The sequence below is a fragment of the Nannospalax galili genome, unplaced genomic scaffold (genome assembly GCF_000622305.1).
Source record: "Nannospalax galili isolate Female #2095 unplaced genomic scaffold, S.galili_v1.0 scaffold5, whole genome shotgun sequence".
NCBI classification, from domain to species: domain Eukaryota; kingdom Metazoa; phylum Chordata; class Mammalia; order Rodentia; family Spalacidae; genus Nannospalax; species Nannospalax galili.
In genome coordinates this window covers 2,940,736-2,956,461 of record NW_008353126.1, presented here as the reverse complement: position 1 = coordinate 2,956,461, position 15,726 = coordinate 2,940,736, and the positions used below count along the sequence as shown (strand labels likewise).

The following is a 15,726-nucleotide window of genomic DNA, read 5'->3' as shown; positions in this document are numbered from 1 at the left end:
CCCTTTCACTTCATTCCTAGCTCTTCTACATCCAGAAGAGATGAAGATACAACCACACGACTACTTATCTGAATGGGCACAAATACATTTTTCAAAATAGTCAAAAAGTAGGAACAGCCCAAAAGTCTATCAGCTGCAAAATGGGTAAATGTGGTACAGCCATACACGAAAATACTATATAGGCATAAAGATGAAGTGCCAACACCACGCTACAACATGAAACTTTAAAATGCTCCACTATGCAAAAGAAACAGTAAGAAAAGACCACATTTTTTATTCCATGTATATCAACATCCAGAATGTGAAATGTACAATGACAGAAAATTAATTATTGGTGCTTAGAGCTGGGTTTGAGGTGACATGGGAATTGTACCTAAAGAGTACAAGTAATGAAAAATGTTCTTAAATTGTGATAATGGTAAGACATATCTGTGAATATACTAAAATGTAATGAATTGTACTTTAAAAAAAAAAAAGATATGAGGGCTTGCTGTGTTGCCTAAGCTGACCTCCAATTCCTGGGCTCAAACAAGCCTCCTGCCTCAGCCTCCTCATTATAGGTGTGCCTCATGGCACCCACTTTCTGAACTGCACATTAGTTTACTTCTTTTGTTTACTTGTGTGTGTGTGCACATGCACACATGTTCACTGGATGTGGATGTCAGAGAGCAATTGCTGAGGTAGGGTTTCTCTGGAGTTCAACCCCTGGAAAAGTGTAAAGGTGAAAGGAGAGAACCAATCTCAGAAAGCTGCCCTCTGACCTCCTCATGGCCCTGTAGCACAAGTGCATACACACATACCCCATGCACACACATACGCAAAAACAATTTTTAAAAGCCAACAAAATGAATGAATTATGTAGCATGTGCTTTATAGCTCAATACAATTACTATAAAACAAGTACTTCTTTTAAAATGTATTTTGTATGTGTATGTGTAGTATGTTCATGTGTGCAAAGGTAAACCTGCCTGTGCTCATGTTGAGACCAGAGGTTGGTATCAGGTGTCCTCCTCTCTCTCCATTTTATCTTTTGAGATAGGATCTCTCACTGAATCTGGAGCTCTCCATCTGCACTGGACTGGCTGGCCAATGAGCTCCAGGAATTCTCCTGTCTCTGGCCCCCTGCTCCAGAGTTACAGGCATGAATCACTGTGCCCACCTTTTTACATAGATTCTGGAGATGTGAACCCAGGTCCTCAGTCTTGAGCAGCAAGTACTTTTACCCACTGAACCACCTCCCCAGACCTTAAAACAAGTATTTTAATCAGACCTTCCCACATTAAAAATTTACATTTATTTGTGTGGAATGGGGGACATAGATACGTATGTCACAGAGCCCATGTAGAGGTCAGTTCTTTCTTAATTTTTTTTTTTTTTTTTGGTCTTTTTGAGACAGGATCTCCTTGTAGCCCCAGCTGTCCTGGAACTCACTATGTAGACCAGGCTGGCCTTGAACTCACAGAGATCCACCTACCTCTGCCTCCTGAGTGCTGGGATCAAAGGCGTGCGCCACCACACCTGACTTTTCTTAATTTTTTAAACAAATCATTTTAAAAGGTGTGAAAGTAAGACTCAAACAAGGTGAGAGAAATCCAAAATCATTCTGAAGAAATAACATGCTTTACTTAAGCATTTTACTGTCTAGTTCAGTAGCCACTAGCCACATATGGCTATTGAGCACTTCAAATGTGGCTAGTGTGACAAGCAAGATATTTTATTTGCCACATAATACTGGACACTGAAGATACAGATACTTCAATCAGCAGACTGTTCTATGGGATAGCTTGTACTGTATCTACTAGATTTAAGTCAAGGGAACCCTAGGATGAGAAGGCCAACATCCTGCTGTTAAACAGCATTTGGGCACTTGTAAAATTAAAACTAAACCCAATCTAAGTTAAGCACTTCTTTGTGCTTCACCTGCACTTGTTCATTCTAGTAAAACAGTGAAAGGATACCTTTATTGGTCTGCCCCCCCAATTAGCACAGGGCCTCTCAACTGTAGCTGCACACTGGAAACACCTATGGAACTTTGAGAACTCCTAAAACTCTGGCCACTTCCCAGACTGATTAAAGCAGAATCTCCAGGGCTGAGGCCAGGCTCTGGCATTTGTAAAGCTCCATGAGTGATTCCCATGTGCAGTCGATGGAGAAAACCCCAGCACTGTGTGGGTACCTTTGTGAAAGGGAATGTCTTACTCAATCTAAACTCACCTTTCCATCTAGCTATCCATCTCCCCAAGCCCAGCACCCAGCCTCATGGCTGGCAAACGGAACTCAATAAATGTTAAGCAGCAAACATGGATGCTGGAGAGATGGCTCACCATTAAGAACACATACTGCTTTTCTAGAGGACCCCAGTTCCCAGCACCTTGGTGGGTCACAACCATCTGTAACTCCAGCTCCAGGGAGTCTGACTCCCTCTTCTAGCCCACAAATGCACACACATAATTTTTTTAAATAAAGAAGCAAACGAAGATGATTCAAGCCTCAGCAAGGACTCAAAAAAAACTTAGAAGTTCAATGAGTAAAGAAAGCTCACGTGATTAGGAAAACCCAGATGATGTTATGGAAGAACAGCAAGGTAAATGGAACTTGAAGTTCAGGGCACATTTTAAGAGTGCAAGATAAAGAAGGGCAAAGTGTTTACTTCAGAAATTATATCCAAGGATGAATGCGGAAGGAGACAGACATGAAGAGTTAGGCTGTGATGATGCTCCCACTGTACAGAATTTAATAATTTCACCTGCAGACAAAAGCTCTCAAGAGTTAGAAGCAGCTATTTTATCAGACCAAGTACCTACTACAAGCAAGCACTGAATTTACTGATACTGAAGACTTTTCTTCTGAGATCAAGAATGAGACAAGGGAGCAGGGTGTGGTGGCGCACAACTTTAGTCCCAGCACTCAGAAGGCAGAGGCAAGAGGATGTTTGAGGACAACCTGGTCTACATAGCGAGTTCCAGGTCAGCCAGGTTCGGTTCCTACCACACACAAGTTCATAACTGCCTGTTAACTCCAGTTCCAGGGAATCTGATGCCTCTGGTCTCCTCAGGCAACTACATTTATGTGTATAATCCACATACAAATACATACACATAATTTAAAAGAGAAAATAAATCTTTAAAGACTGAAATTTAGAAATAAAGTAGTAGCCAGGCATGGTGGTACATTCCTTTAATATCTGCACTCGGGAGGCAGAGGTAGGCGGATCACTGTGCGGTCAAGATCAGACTGGTCTATAGAATGAGTTCCAGGCCAGCTGGGGATACAGGGAGACCCTGTCTCAAAAAAAAAAGAAAAGAAAAGAAAGAACAGAATGAGACAAGAGGAAGAACACTGGGAGCTTCTGGGACTAGCAATGCTCCATTTCTTAGAACATTGGATGGCAGTCATAAGAGTGTTCACTTTTTAATAATTTGCTATGGTGAATGGTTGTATTTTCATCCTTTTATTTATGCATAGTTTAAAAGCCTATAAAAGGGCTTTTTACTTAGTATTGTGTACGCATGTGTCTATGGGGAGCAGATATGCCACAGTAAACATGTGGAGTCAAAGGACAACTTTGTGGCATGGGTTCTCTCCTTCCACCTTTATGTGGGTTCCAGAGATTGAATTCAGTTTACTGGGTTTATGCAGCAAGCACCTTTACCCACTAAGCCATCTTACCAGCCCAAAATCATTTTTTTAAAAACAGAAATAAGATTATTTTTGTGCCCACAAAATTTGTGTTATAATTCTAATTCCCAATATCTCAGAATGTAGTTTTAAGGTAATGTTTGAAACAAAGTCTTACTTTGTTCACATACTCAGGTGTATGCACATGTGTACAGGTGCAGGTGCACTCAAGTGTAGGGTGCCAGAGGTCTACACGACTCTCCACATTTTTTTTTTTTTTTTTTGAGAAAAGATCCGTCACTGAACCTTTCCAAGTCAGCTGGACTGGCTGGCCAGCAAGCCCCGGGGGTCCTCCTGTCTCTACCTCCCCAGCTCTGGGATTACAAGTGCACTGTCCACACCCAGCTTTTTTACTTGAGTGTGGGAATCTGAACTCAGATTCTCATGCTGAGCCATCCCCCTGAGCCCCAAACCAAGGTATGACTATGTGGCTCAGGCTGACTTTAAGCTAGACATCCTCAGTCGTTAGCCTCCCACAGGCTAGAATAGAGACATGAACCACCAAGCCGAGTTTAGGGTCTTTAAGGAAGTAATCACATGGCTGGAGAGATCGCTCAGTGGTTAAGATCACCGGCTGCTCTTGCAGAGAACCTGCCCACAAGGCAGCAAACAACCACTAGGAAGTCCAGTTCCAGGGGATCTGTTGTCTCTCTGGCCTCCTCGTGCACTGTATGTTGTGTGGTACACTTACATACGTGCAGGCAGATATGTACATAAAATAAAAATAAACTTAAAAATATATTTTTGTTTACCATGGAAAAACATTATTATTACATAATAAAGCCCAGAAGTTCACTGCCAAAAACCCAAACAACATTTTAAATCTTATAGATTCCATAGACAGGATTTTAAATATTTTCTTTTTTTTCATTGAATTTTTGTATATTTAATGCATAAAATCATCTTTATACCCCATTGCCCTTTGGCACCCTCCCATACCCCCCACCCCCACTGGAGTTCATACATTCTGTCATTTGTGTTAAAGCCTATTATGTAGTTAGTGTCTGAAGATGTCCCTCAATGCAAGTTCATCTATTGGGGTTTGGTCAGTCTACTGAGAGTCTCTCCCTTCAAGATCAGCTCTTCCTCACCCAGCAGTAATCATCTGTCAATAATTTTTCAACTAAGATTGGGGATTGCTCTTCATTTCCACAGTTCTGTGCTGGGTTTTTGTCTGCCTAAGTTTGCATGGTTCTTGTGCATGCTGACACCATTGCTGTAGGTTTGTATGAGGAGAGTTCCAGGTATCTGCAGGACCATCTCTGTATGATCATGCACCTCCTCTGTGGCTCTTACAATCTTTCCGCCCTCTCTTCCACAATGGTTTCTGAGCCCTGGGTGGGTGGACCTCAATATAGGAGTCCTGTCCAAGGACCCACACTCTGCAGACTCTTACTCTCTGCATTTTGGCCATTTGTGGCCTTCTGTGTTAAAATATTTTTTTAAGTAATTAAGTCAAAACGAGGTTGATAGGGTAGTGTATCAGTCAGGGTTCTCTAAAGAAACAGAACCAGTAGAATGAATATAGGGATTTATCAGCTTAGCTCACAGGGTAGAGTCCGAGTAGTCCAACAATGGCTGCACCACACTGGACAGGCTGAGAATCCATAGTTGCTCAGTCCACGAGGCTGGATGTCTCAGTAGTCCCAATCTGGCGCTGAAGGTCTGATAGAATTCCAAAAGATCAGCTGGTCTACAGTCTACAGCAGCAAGACAAACTCACCAGCGAGAGAGAAGGCAAGCAGCGAAAAGCAAGCACTCTCCTCTGCCGTGGCCTTTTATACCAGCTGCCATCAGAAGGTAACACCCACATTTAGGGTGTGTCTTCCAGCTTCAGATGATCCAATCAAGAAGATCTCTCTCATTTCAGTTAATCCCAGATCCAGTCAAGTTGACACCCAGGATTAGCCATCACAGGTAGTAAATGGTATCATCCTTAGAGGAGAAAATCTGAATACAGCCAGGTCACAGTAAGGAAACGTGAAGACAGGCCATTCATAAACCAACTGGAGATGCCTCCTCTCCATTGACACATTCTCTTTCCCTGAGAGCCAGGAAGGTTCACAAAATACAAGCCTCAAGAGGCCCATCTCCAAGGTTGTTATATAATATGGGAGACTGAAACAGACACAAACACTCTCAGCCAGGTGCCTCACCCACACTAGGCTGGGGCTTTTCACTTTCCTAGACACAGTTGCCCCAATCAGCCAGACATGTTCCTATAAGTAACCCCAGCAAACTCACTGCTCTTCTCCAAGCTAGACTTGGATAGAGCTGTTTCTTTGGCCTGTCCTTGCTCTCCTTATCTGGGATGAAAAGTCTCATCAGTAAAAGGTAAGTAACAAAAAGCCAAGAAGAGAGGCTCCAGAAGAAACTGGCCTGGCCACACCTTCATCTCAGTCTTCTAGCCTCTAGAAAATTGATTTGTTGTTTAAGCTGCCCAGTCTGTGGTGCTTTGTTATGGCAGCCCTAGAAAACTCATACAGATTTCTTCAGACATAAGAGACTAGAAAAGTCTACAATTCACACTCTCCTTTTGTGATTTATAAACTCCTAACTAAAAGAAGTTTATACTATAGGAAGAGTGACTAAAACGATCAGCACAGAAATCAACCAAATATAATAATATATTAATTAACTGATGTTTTAAATGGTTTTATGTTTGAAATATAAAATCAAAATATCACGTCATACTCTGGAGACAGAAAAAGTGAATAATAATACACTTTACTGGAAAAACCAGATGAGCCAAGGAATAAAGCTTTAGGAGAACCACATGCAGAACAGGGTGAAGACCAATCAGAGCAACAGAAGCAAAGACTCCAAGGAGGCTTAATTTCAAGAAAGAACAACTAATCATATTCAGTATTTCAGAGAAATTCAGTGAAAACTGAGGAAAAAAAGGTCACTGGATTGGTTAATTCACTTGGCCACTTACTAACCGAGTAACAGGGGAGAAGCTAATTCTAAAGGGTTAGGAAGTGTGGAGGGGTGGAAACTGAATTGAGGCTCTGGAAAGACGGGAGTAATCAAAATCAAGGATACAGGAATCGTTAGAGGTGCCACTGTTATACACTTCATAAACAGAATGAAGAAAAACTTTCTCAAGTGAAAAAAGGGAGGTTAGGGTGGGGGTAACAAATTTGGAAAACAGAACTGGGGGCATTATACAAAAGAAGGTGATTGAAAAGCCTCCCAAGCAAAGTTAAAAGTCACATGTCTGGGGCCAGAGAGATGGCTCGGAGGTTAAGGACACTGGCTGCTCTGCCAGAGGACCCAGGTTTGATTCCCAGCACCTACATGGCGGGTAACATCTGTCCATAACTCCAGTTCCAGGGGATCTGACACCCTCTGACCTCTCCAGGCATTGTGCAATACATGCGCACTTACAAACATGCAGGCAATATACTCATACACATAAAATAAAATAAAAATAAAACATTTTTAAAAAGTCATACCACAAAAAAAAAAAAGAGAAAAGACCAGCAGGTGCAGAGATTTAAACAATGATAAAAATGGAAGACCAGAGGGTAAGATACCATAGTAGAATCAGCTGGGGGTGGGGAGGATGACCTGAAGGGGGAACCAGGGAGGAAGGGACAGGAAAGGAGAAGAATGGGAAGCGAAAGGAAGGGGGGGGACAGGGGAGGGAAAGGGAGCAGGAGGGAAAGGGAGGAGGAGGGAAATGGAGAGAGAATGAAACAAAAAGCACCAAATCAGGGACTGGAGAGATGGCTCAGCAGTTAAGAGCACTGACTGCTCTTCCAGGGGACCTGGGTTCACATCCCACCATCAAATGACAGCTAATAGCGTTCTGTAACTCCAGTTCCAAAGGATCCAACACCCCTGATGTCCCTCTTCCAGCCTCCACAGGTGCTGTACAACAGGGGTGTACTTAATATACATGCAGGCAAAACATAATATTAAAAAATAAAAGCATAGAATCAGCTGGAAATTCATGCACTCCTGTTGGATTTAAGGCTGGGACCTTAAATCCCACTGTGGTCACTATTTAACGCTGGGACCCCTTCATAAACCTTAGAATTGACTCACACTTCCTCCAAACAAGGCCACATTTGAACTCTAAACCAGCTGGAAGCTTGAATTTTTGAGTTGGCTGTAGCAATTTCCACCTTCATCCCAACTCTGAAGGCTGACGCAGAAGGATCACAAGTTCAAGGGCCAGCTGTGCTACATCAAGGAGACTCTGTGTCAAAAAATCACCATAACGAAAACATTCTATGTTGCTTTAGTTTAGCAATAGCTAAACTATGTTATTTTATGACTTGTAGGGCAGTAGTTGCTCTGTTTCTACAATTTCTTTTCAATTGCCTTCAAGCTATTGTACATAAATAGTGCATATAATATGCATATATAATATATACTATCATATACAATAATAGTAGCTAGCATTGTATTACTGATATATAGATATATATAATTTTTACAAAAACTCTTGGAAAAAGTATAATTGCTTAATGTTACAGATTAGGAAAGAAAGTACTTGCCCAAGGCCACTAAGCTATTAAGTAGTCAGGCAAAGTTCTAGTAGCATTGAGGTTTCTCAGGGATTAGGGTTCGAGGTGGAGAGGAAAAAACTTCTGGATCCACATCTCTACACAGCATAAAAAACTTGAAGAGATGGTTCTACTAGAACCCACCAGACTGATTAGCTCCCAAGAAAGATCTGCAGGGAAGGGCTGGAGAGATGGCCCAGCAGTTAAGAGCATTGGCTGCTCTCGCAGAGGACCTGGGTTTGGATCCAGCATCCACATGACAGCTAACAACCATCTGTAACTCCAGTTCCAGGGGATCCCACGCCCCCTTCTGGTCCCCACGGGCTTTGGACGACACGAGTGCACGTACATACATGCAGGCATTAACAGTCATACACATAAAATAAATTTTTAAAAATTAGAAAGACCTGCAGGGAAAGGGGCAGCCACTAAGTGAAAATCCGCTGAAAGTCTTTGACTTCAAGGAATTCACAGGTGGAGTGAGCAAGGCAGGGCTACCTGGGAAAAGAGTCAGATGCTATTAGCAGGGGGATCTAGTTCACGTGCAGTTTCCTGGAGCTGTGACTCTCCGACTTCTCTACCGTGTCCCTAGATGACGACCACCAGTCTGGGGCCACACTTTCGTAGCACTATCTCGGAAAAACGCTGAACTGTTGCACACGGGCTTAGGACACCTAACTTTCTATATTCAAATCAGATTTGAGTTTCAGAATATTAACTACACCAAACCGCAGCTGTTTTTGCCGGCAGTGCTGGCTCAAACTATTCCCGGTTTTCAGAGATGACGCAGTCAGCAAGGCCTTTTCCCTAGGCCGCTCTGCATTCGCTTGGAAGCCACAGCGAGACAGGGGTAAGTGTCCGAAACCCCGCGGCCTCCCCGCAGGCCCTCGCCCGCCGCGGCCTCCACGCAGCTGCCCACGTGGCAGCCCCGCCGCCACCCCGCACCCCCGAGCCCGTCCATCCACGACGGGTGTCCTGCCCGCGGAGACCCCTGGCAGCCGGGCTGCAGACAACCGCGAGCCGCCCACCTCAAACGCCTACCGAACCTCCTGCTTGCGCCTAGCTCCAGCACCGACTCATCGACTTGCTCGGCCCGCGGCTTGGCGGCCTTCCCGCGCGCGCTGCTGATTGGCCGAGCCCAGGAGCCGGGCTGGCCTCAGCTCCCAGGTTTTGGGGTGTGGTGTTCTTTCACCAAACCTACTCCACCAAGAAAGCCTTAACATTAAACCCAGATATATTAAACAATACAAAGCATATTTTCTTACTATCAGCTAATTTTTATAAGTTCGAAGGTACAACATTTTCAATAAAACCAAGTCTACAGTAGTTCATGATAACGGTAGTACTATATTGGGCAGGCAAGTGGGAGTTTGCACACCATAGAGTATTTGGATATAAGTTTTGTTTGTGGGCTGGAGAGGTGGCTCAGTGGTTAAGAACACTGACTGTTCTTGTGGAAGACCCGGGTTCGAATCCCAGCACCCACAAGGCAGCTAACAACTGTCCTTAACTCTGACAGCCTCTTCTGTCCTCTGCATGCATTGCACTACACGGGTGTACTTACCTAAATGCAAACAATACACGCATACACATAAAATAAAAAAAATTTAAAGTAGCCAGGCGTGGTGGCACATGCCTGTAAGTCCCAGCACTTGGGAGGCAGAGGCAGGCGGATCTCTGTGAGTTCAAGGCCAGCCTGGTCTACATAGTGAGTTCCAGGACAGCTGGGGCTACAGGGAGATCCTATCTCAAAAAGACAAAAAAAAAAAAAGTAAGTTTTGTTTGGCTTATATCTTCAACTTCTAGCTTTGCCATGTCTAGAAACTCTCCAAAGAGATGATTTCCAAGCACCCATCCCTAGAGATGGATAACAAAGTTAATTTGCAACAAATTACCGTTGGTCTATAATTCAATATTCCTGAGTATACATATAATGTTTACCTTTTTTTTTTTTGTTTTTTGGTCTTTTTGAGACAGAGTTTCCCTGTAGCCCCAGCTGGCCTGGAACTCAGTTTGTAGACCAGGCTGACCTTTTAGTATAGTTTGTTTATTTATTTATTTATTTATTTATTTATTTATTTATTTATTTATCTTTTTGAGACAGGATCTCTCTGTAGCCTTAGCTGTCCTGGAACTCACTATGTAGGCCAGACTGGCCTTGAATGCACAGAGATCCGCATGCCTCCCAAGTGCTGGAATTAAAGGCATGCGCCACCACACCTGGCTGTTTACCATTTTTTAAACCTAAAATACACTTTGATCTTGTAAAACTGAAACTCTATATGTATTAGTAATTCCAATTTCCACTTCTTCCCAGGCCATGGAACATGCCATTTTGTCTGTATGAAACTAATTATAGGTACCTCGCATAAGTGAAACCATACAGTATTTATATTTTTGTAATTAACTTATTTCACTTACCTTAAGGTTCTTAGCATTCATCCATGTTGTACATGAATATTGGAAAATATCAGAATCCTCCCCCCCTTTTCTGTTCAGACAGGGCCTCACATCACCCAGGCTGGCCTAAACTTACTATGAACCGATCCTCCTACCTCCACCTCCTGAGTGCTGAGATTACAGGTGTGTACTCCCATTACCTGGTTAACACAGAGCTGGAATGCAAACCCAGGGCTTTGTGCCCAAATTATCTTTTCCATAGGCTGATACATTGTATGTATAAACTACAGTTGTAGTGGTTATTAGTCAAGGTTCTGAAGAACAGAACAGTAGAATGTATATATGAAAGGATTGACAGGCCTTGACAGTCACCAAATTCAAAGACTGAAGAATTTAACTTCCTTGGTGATGGCATTAGCAATAAACACATTCACTCAAGAAGAGTTAAACCTTGGGTACATGGAATTCCCCCTTCTGTTTTTGTTCTACTCAGCCATGAACCCACTGGCCACACATCATCCACACTCAGGATGCATCTCCCCACTCAAGCTCATTGATGCATATGCCAGTCATCTCTGAAAACATGCTTAGATACTCTAGAGGTGTGGTTCAGCAGTTTTCTAGGCATATCTAATTTAGTCAAGTTGATAACCAGCATCATCATAAGTTCATTCATTCTTCTGTTGATGGACATGGATTACTCTAGCCTTTGAGCTATCGTGGAATTATGCTGTGAACATATACAGATATCTCTTCATTTCTCTACTTCCAGTTCTTTGGGGCCTATTTGAAGAGCACCCATCACTTGACCTAATTACATTTTATTTCTGACTGGCTCTATTTTTACCTCTTTAACTTTTTCCTATGGATTCACTCTTCTCCAGTTACTTTGGGTTCCAGAAGCTACAGTATTTTCTGGATAAACATCTTTATGAAAAGGGACCCAAACTAATTCACTGCTCAATAGCATAACATGTCCTTATGCTGTGGGTAAAAGACCTTAAGGCTGAAGAAACCCCAAGCTTTGGTTACAAAGCATAAGTGAAACTAGAACTGAGCTAGAAGCTTCCTCCCTGCTGACTAGCTTTTATAGTGCCAGAAGATGCTATGCAGGCTGTTGGGGAAGAAAGTTCTCAACAGTCATACCATGCTGTGGACCTTGTGTGCTACACTACCAACCTGCCAAGCAAAATGTGCTCAGTTGTGCAATAGTGGCAAGTTTGTTAAGTGGGTAACCACCCACTCTGAATGAACTTGAGGCCCATGCTTCAGAAGGGAATTCATGTCTGGTACTGTAAACCTGGTCAAAAGACCGTGGCTGGGATGGTCATATGCCCTGGTAGGGACTCTACTACTGTTGTTCTGCTAAATTAACAAGTTATGCTTCTCAAACTGCCTTGTATATATTTATGGGTTATTTTTTTTAATTTTATGTGTGTGAGTGTATTGCCTGCATATATGTGAGTGCACCCGTGTCATGCAATTCTGCAGCCAGAAGAGGGCTTCGGATTCCCCTGGAACTGGAGTTAAGGATGGTTCGTAGTCACCATGTGGGTGCTGGGAATCAAACCCGGGTCCTTTGCAAGAGCAGTCAGTGCTCTTAACTGCTGAGCCATCTCTCCAGCCCCCATATTTATGTTTTATACCCGTAGATTAGTGTTGCTCTCAGCTTTGGTCAGAGAAGCTTCTCTTTTGCAGTATACAGTAGTGAATGCAGAGACTCATGATTGGTTAAAGTGCTGAGAATAAGTGACTGTTGAATGCTCAGCCCTAAATGGGGCATCTGTATCACCCACAACAAGGCTCAGAGAACATCACATAAGAGGGGATAGAAGAACTGTACGAGCTGGAGGAAGGGGAGGAATGTTACAGAATGCTCTTTCCCAGGCAGGAAATGGTCATTGCAATCATGAACTCTCTAGCCCTATGATTACATGCACAAGACCTTGGCAAGACTGGGCTTGTTGATGTCATGAATATGGGTAGGGGTTTATGAGACCCATTCTTTTTCTTTTTTTATCTTTTTGAGACAGGGTTTCCCTGTTGCCCCCCTGGAACTTGCTATGTAGACCAGGCTGACTTGAACTCACAGATATCTGCCTGCCTCTGCTCCCAAGTGCTGGGATTAAAGGTGTTTGCCACCATGCCCCACCTATGAGGATCCACTCTTAAGGAGCTACTGACAGACAGTTAATGGCTGCTGTGGAAAACAGGGAGATGGAGAGCAGGGAGCCATTTTCCTCATGATATAGCAACTTTTAAGTTGCCCCTGCTCCTATAAATAACCCCTCACCCATGCCATGTAAGCAACCTTAAACTTACTGGTTCACATGCAAGAAACAAGTTGGGGCTGGAGACATGGCTCAGCAGTTAAGAGCACTGGCTGCTCTTGCAGAAGACTTACGTTCAGTTCCCAGCACCCACATAGTGGCTAATCAGCACCCTCTTCCAACCTCCACAGACATCACATGACATGGGTACACTTACATACATGCAGGCAATAATACACTCATACACACAAAATAAAAATACATAAAATATTGATTTAAAAAAGGGCAAGTGGCTGGGCGTGGTGGCGCATGCCTTTGATCCCAGCACTCGGGAGACAGAGGCAGGCAGATCTCTGTGAGTTCAAGGGCCAGCCTGGTCTACATAGTGAGTTCCAGGACAGCTGGAGCTACAGGGAGACCCTGTCTCAAAAAGACCAAAAATAAATAAATAAATAAATAAATAAATAAATAAATAAATAACCTGACAAAAGCAACTTAAGGGAGAAAGAGCTACTATGGGCTCATGATTTAAGAGCATATCCTACCTCAGCGAAGAAGTCATGGCATCAGGAACTTGAAGTCTGAAGTCTGAAGCAGCTGGTTACACTGCATCCACAGTCAGGACAGTGTTCAGTGAATGCCAGAGCTCTGCTTGCTTTCTTCTTTGTAGCCAGTCCTAGACTATCCTATAGAATGGTGAAGTCACCCATAAGAGAGGTGGGGTCTTCTTACTTCAGTTAACCTATCTAGACAATCCCTCACAGGCATGCCCTGAAGCTAACCTCTAACAGTCTCTCACGGGCACGCCCAGAGGACTGTCTCCTAGTCAATAGTAACCATCACACTATTCTTCCAAACTGGTCATGCTGATTAAATCTCCTTTCTCCTTCATCACTACTTGTCTCTTTGATTGGGATGGGAGGCTGTCTGGTCTGTTGGGACTTGGAGGGAGGAGTAACATATATTTGAAAGTGAGATGGCTGGATTGTGTGGTAATTTTATTTTTATACTTATTTTGTATTTTATGACAGGGTCTCACTATGAAGTCTAGGCTGGCTATTGACTTGTACAATCCTTCACAGGATCACCATTGCTGGTTTACAGGCATATGCCACCACACCTGGCTCTATTCTTAATTTTGTGGTAAACTGCCACTGCTTTTCTTTTTAAATTTTTAAAAATTTATTTTTGTATGAGTGTTTTGCCTGCATGTATGTAAGTGCACCTGAGCGTGCAATACATATGGGGCCCAGAAGAGAGCATCTGATCCCCTGGAACTGGAGTTACAGACACTTGTTAGCTGCCATATAGGTGCTGGGAACCTAACTCAGGTCCTCTGGAAGAGCAGCCATCTCTCCAGCTCCCACACTGTTTTCTATAGAGCATCATTTTACATTCACAAGAGTGTTCAAGGGAATATCCCTGCATCCTCACTGATTTGAGAATATTTTCTTATGATGTTTTGTTTTGCTGATGGGGGGTGGAGGGAGGCTTCAAACTCGTGCACTGCTTCCCAAAGTGAATGCAGTGGTGTTCCTAACCCCCAGCAGATCATCTTTTCATGTGGTTAATGGCCATTTATGTATCTTCTTTGGAGAAATGACTACTGAAGTCCTTTGCTCACTTTCCAAACAGGTTGTTTTAAAATGTTGTTGCATTTTAGCAATTGTGTTTGAGAGAGGGTCTCTATTTCCAGCCCAGGCAAGCTGGAAATTTACTATTTAGCCCAGGCAGACCTCAAACTTGTGACAATTCTCCTGTCTCAGCCTCAGAAGTGCTGAGATTACAGACAGGAGCCACCATCCCCAGCTATTACATATTCTCTTATCTGACAGACTTTGCAAATATTTCCTCACATTTCATGGGTTTTCTCTTCACTGTTATCTTTTGGTTATTGCATTTTAAAAAGAATGCTAAATACCTTTAAAAATAAAAAATGGGCTGGAGAGATGGCTCAGTGGTTAAGAGCACTGGCTGATTTTGCAGATGACCTGAGTTCAGTTCCCAGCACCCATATGGTGGCTAACAATGGTCCTTAACTCCAGTTCCAGGGGTTCTGACACCATCTTCTGGCCTCTGCGGGCATTGCAAGACACAGGTGCTCTTACACATATGCAGGCAAAACACTCATACACACAAATTAATTTAAAAATAAAAAACAAGAAAAAGGGCAATTTAGAGTTGATCTAAGTCTCACCCTGGGAAGTGCACCGGTGCCTTTCACCCAAATAACTCCTTCCTCACATTCTGAGAAAGGCTCAGAAAAGGTACTTGAGTCATCTCATTTTTTTCTTCCATGTGGGCCTTACAGAATCTATTCAACCCCTACAGAAGACAACTCAGAGACACAGAAAATGGACTTATGTATCCAAACATTTATTGCAATAAATAAAGCAATTTCTGGTGCTTTAATATAGTGTGCTGCAATAAAAAATAAATTCTGGGCTGGCAAGATGGCTCAGCAGGTAAAGGTGCTTGCTGCCAAGTCTGATAACTTGAGTTCAATCCTCAGGATTCCTATGATGGAAGGAGAAAACTGACTCCCACAGGATGTCCTTTGGCCTCCATATGTGCATCGTGATGTGCACACACAGATAAATAAATTGTAATAAAAACTTTCATATCTGAGATCTTGAAATGTTTCTCCCTGACAATGATGAAAAAGAGAAAGTGAATTTGGGGGGTGAGAGGATGTTAGGAATCAAACCTAGGGACTCACACATGCTAGGAGGGACTCTACCAGAGAACTACACCCCTAATCCTATGAATATTTATTTTTGAGACATAGTTTCATGCAGCCCAGACTGACTTCCAGCTTGCTATATGTTGAGGCTGGCCCTGAACTGCTGATTCTCCTGTCT

The 15,726-nt window shown here is 43.0% G+C and overlaps 1 protein-coding gene across 10 annotated transcripts in view; it reads right to left on the bottom strand.

Annotated features, from left to right (window-relative positions):
* The window catches only part of Clcc1 (chloride channel CLIC like 1), a 31,867-nt gene extending 22,552 nt beyond the window's left edge, over nt 1–9,315 (bottom strand). For 3 of the 10 annotated variants that reach the window (XM_017802540.2, XM_029554697.1, XM_029554689.1), the window contains exon 1: nt 9,224–9,313. The gene's annotated coding sequence lies outside the window, so the exon portion shown is untranslated. Of the gene's footprint in view, nt 1–5,227; nt 5,252–5,401; nt 5,447–7,731; nt 7,886–8,602; nt 8,694–9,223 lie in introns of those variants that run through there. The other 7 variants (XM_029554690.1, XM_008850420.3, XM_029554696.1 and 4 more) reach the window with 7 other exon arrangements.
* Between the last annotated feature and the right edge of the window lie 6,411 nt (nt 9,316–15,726).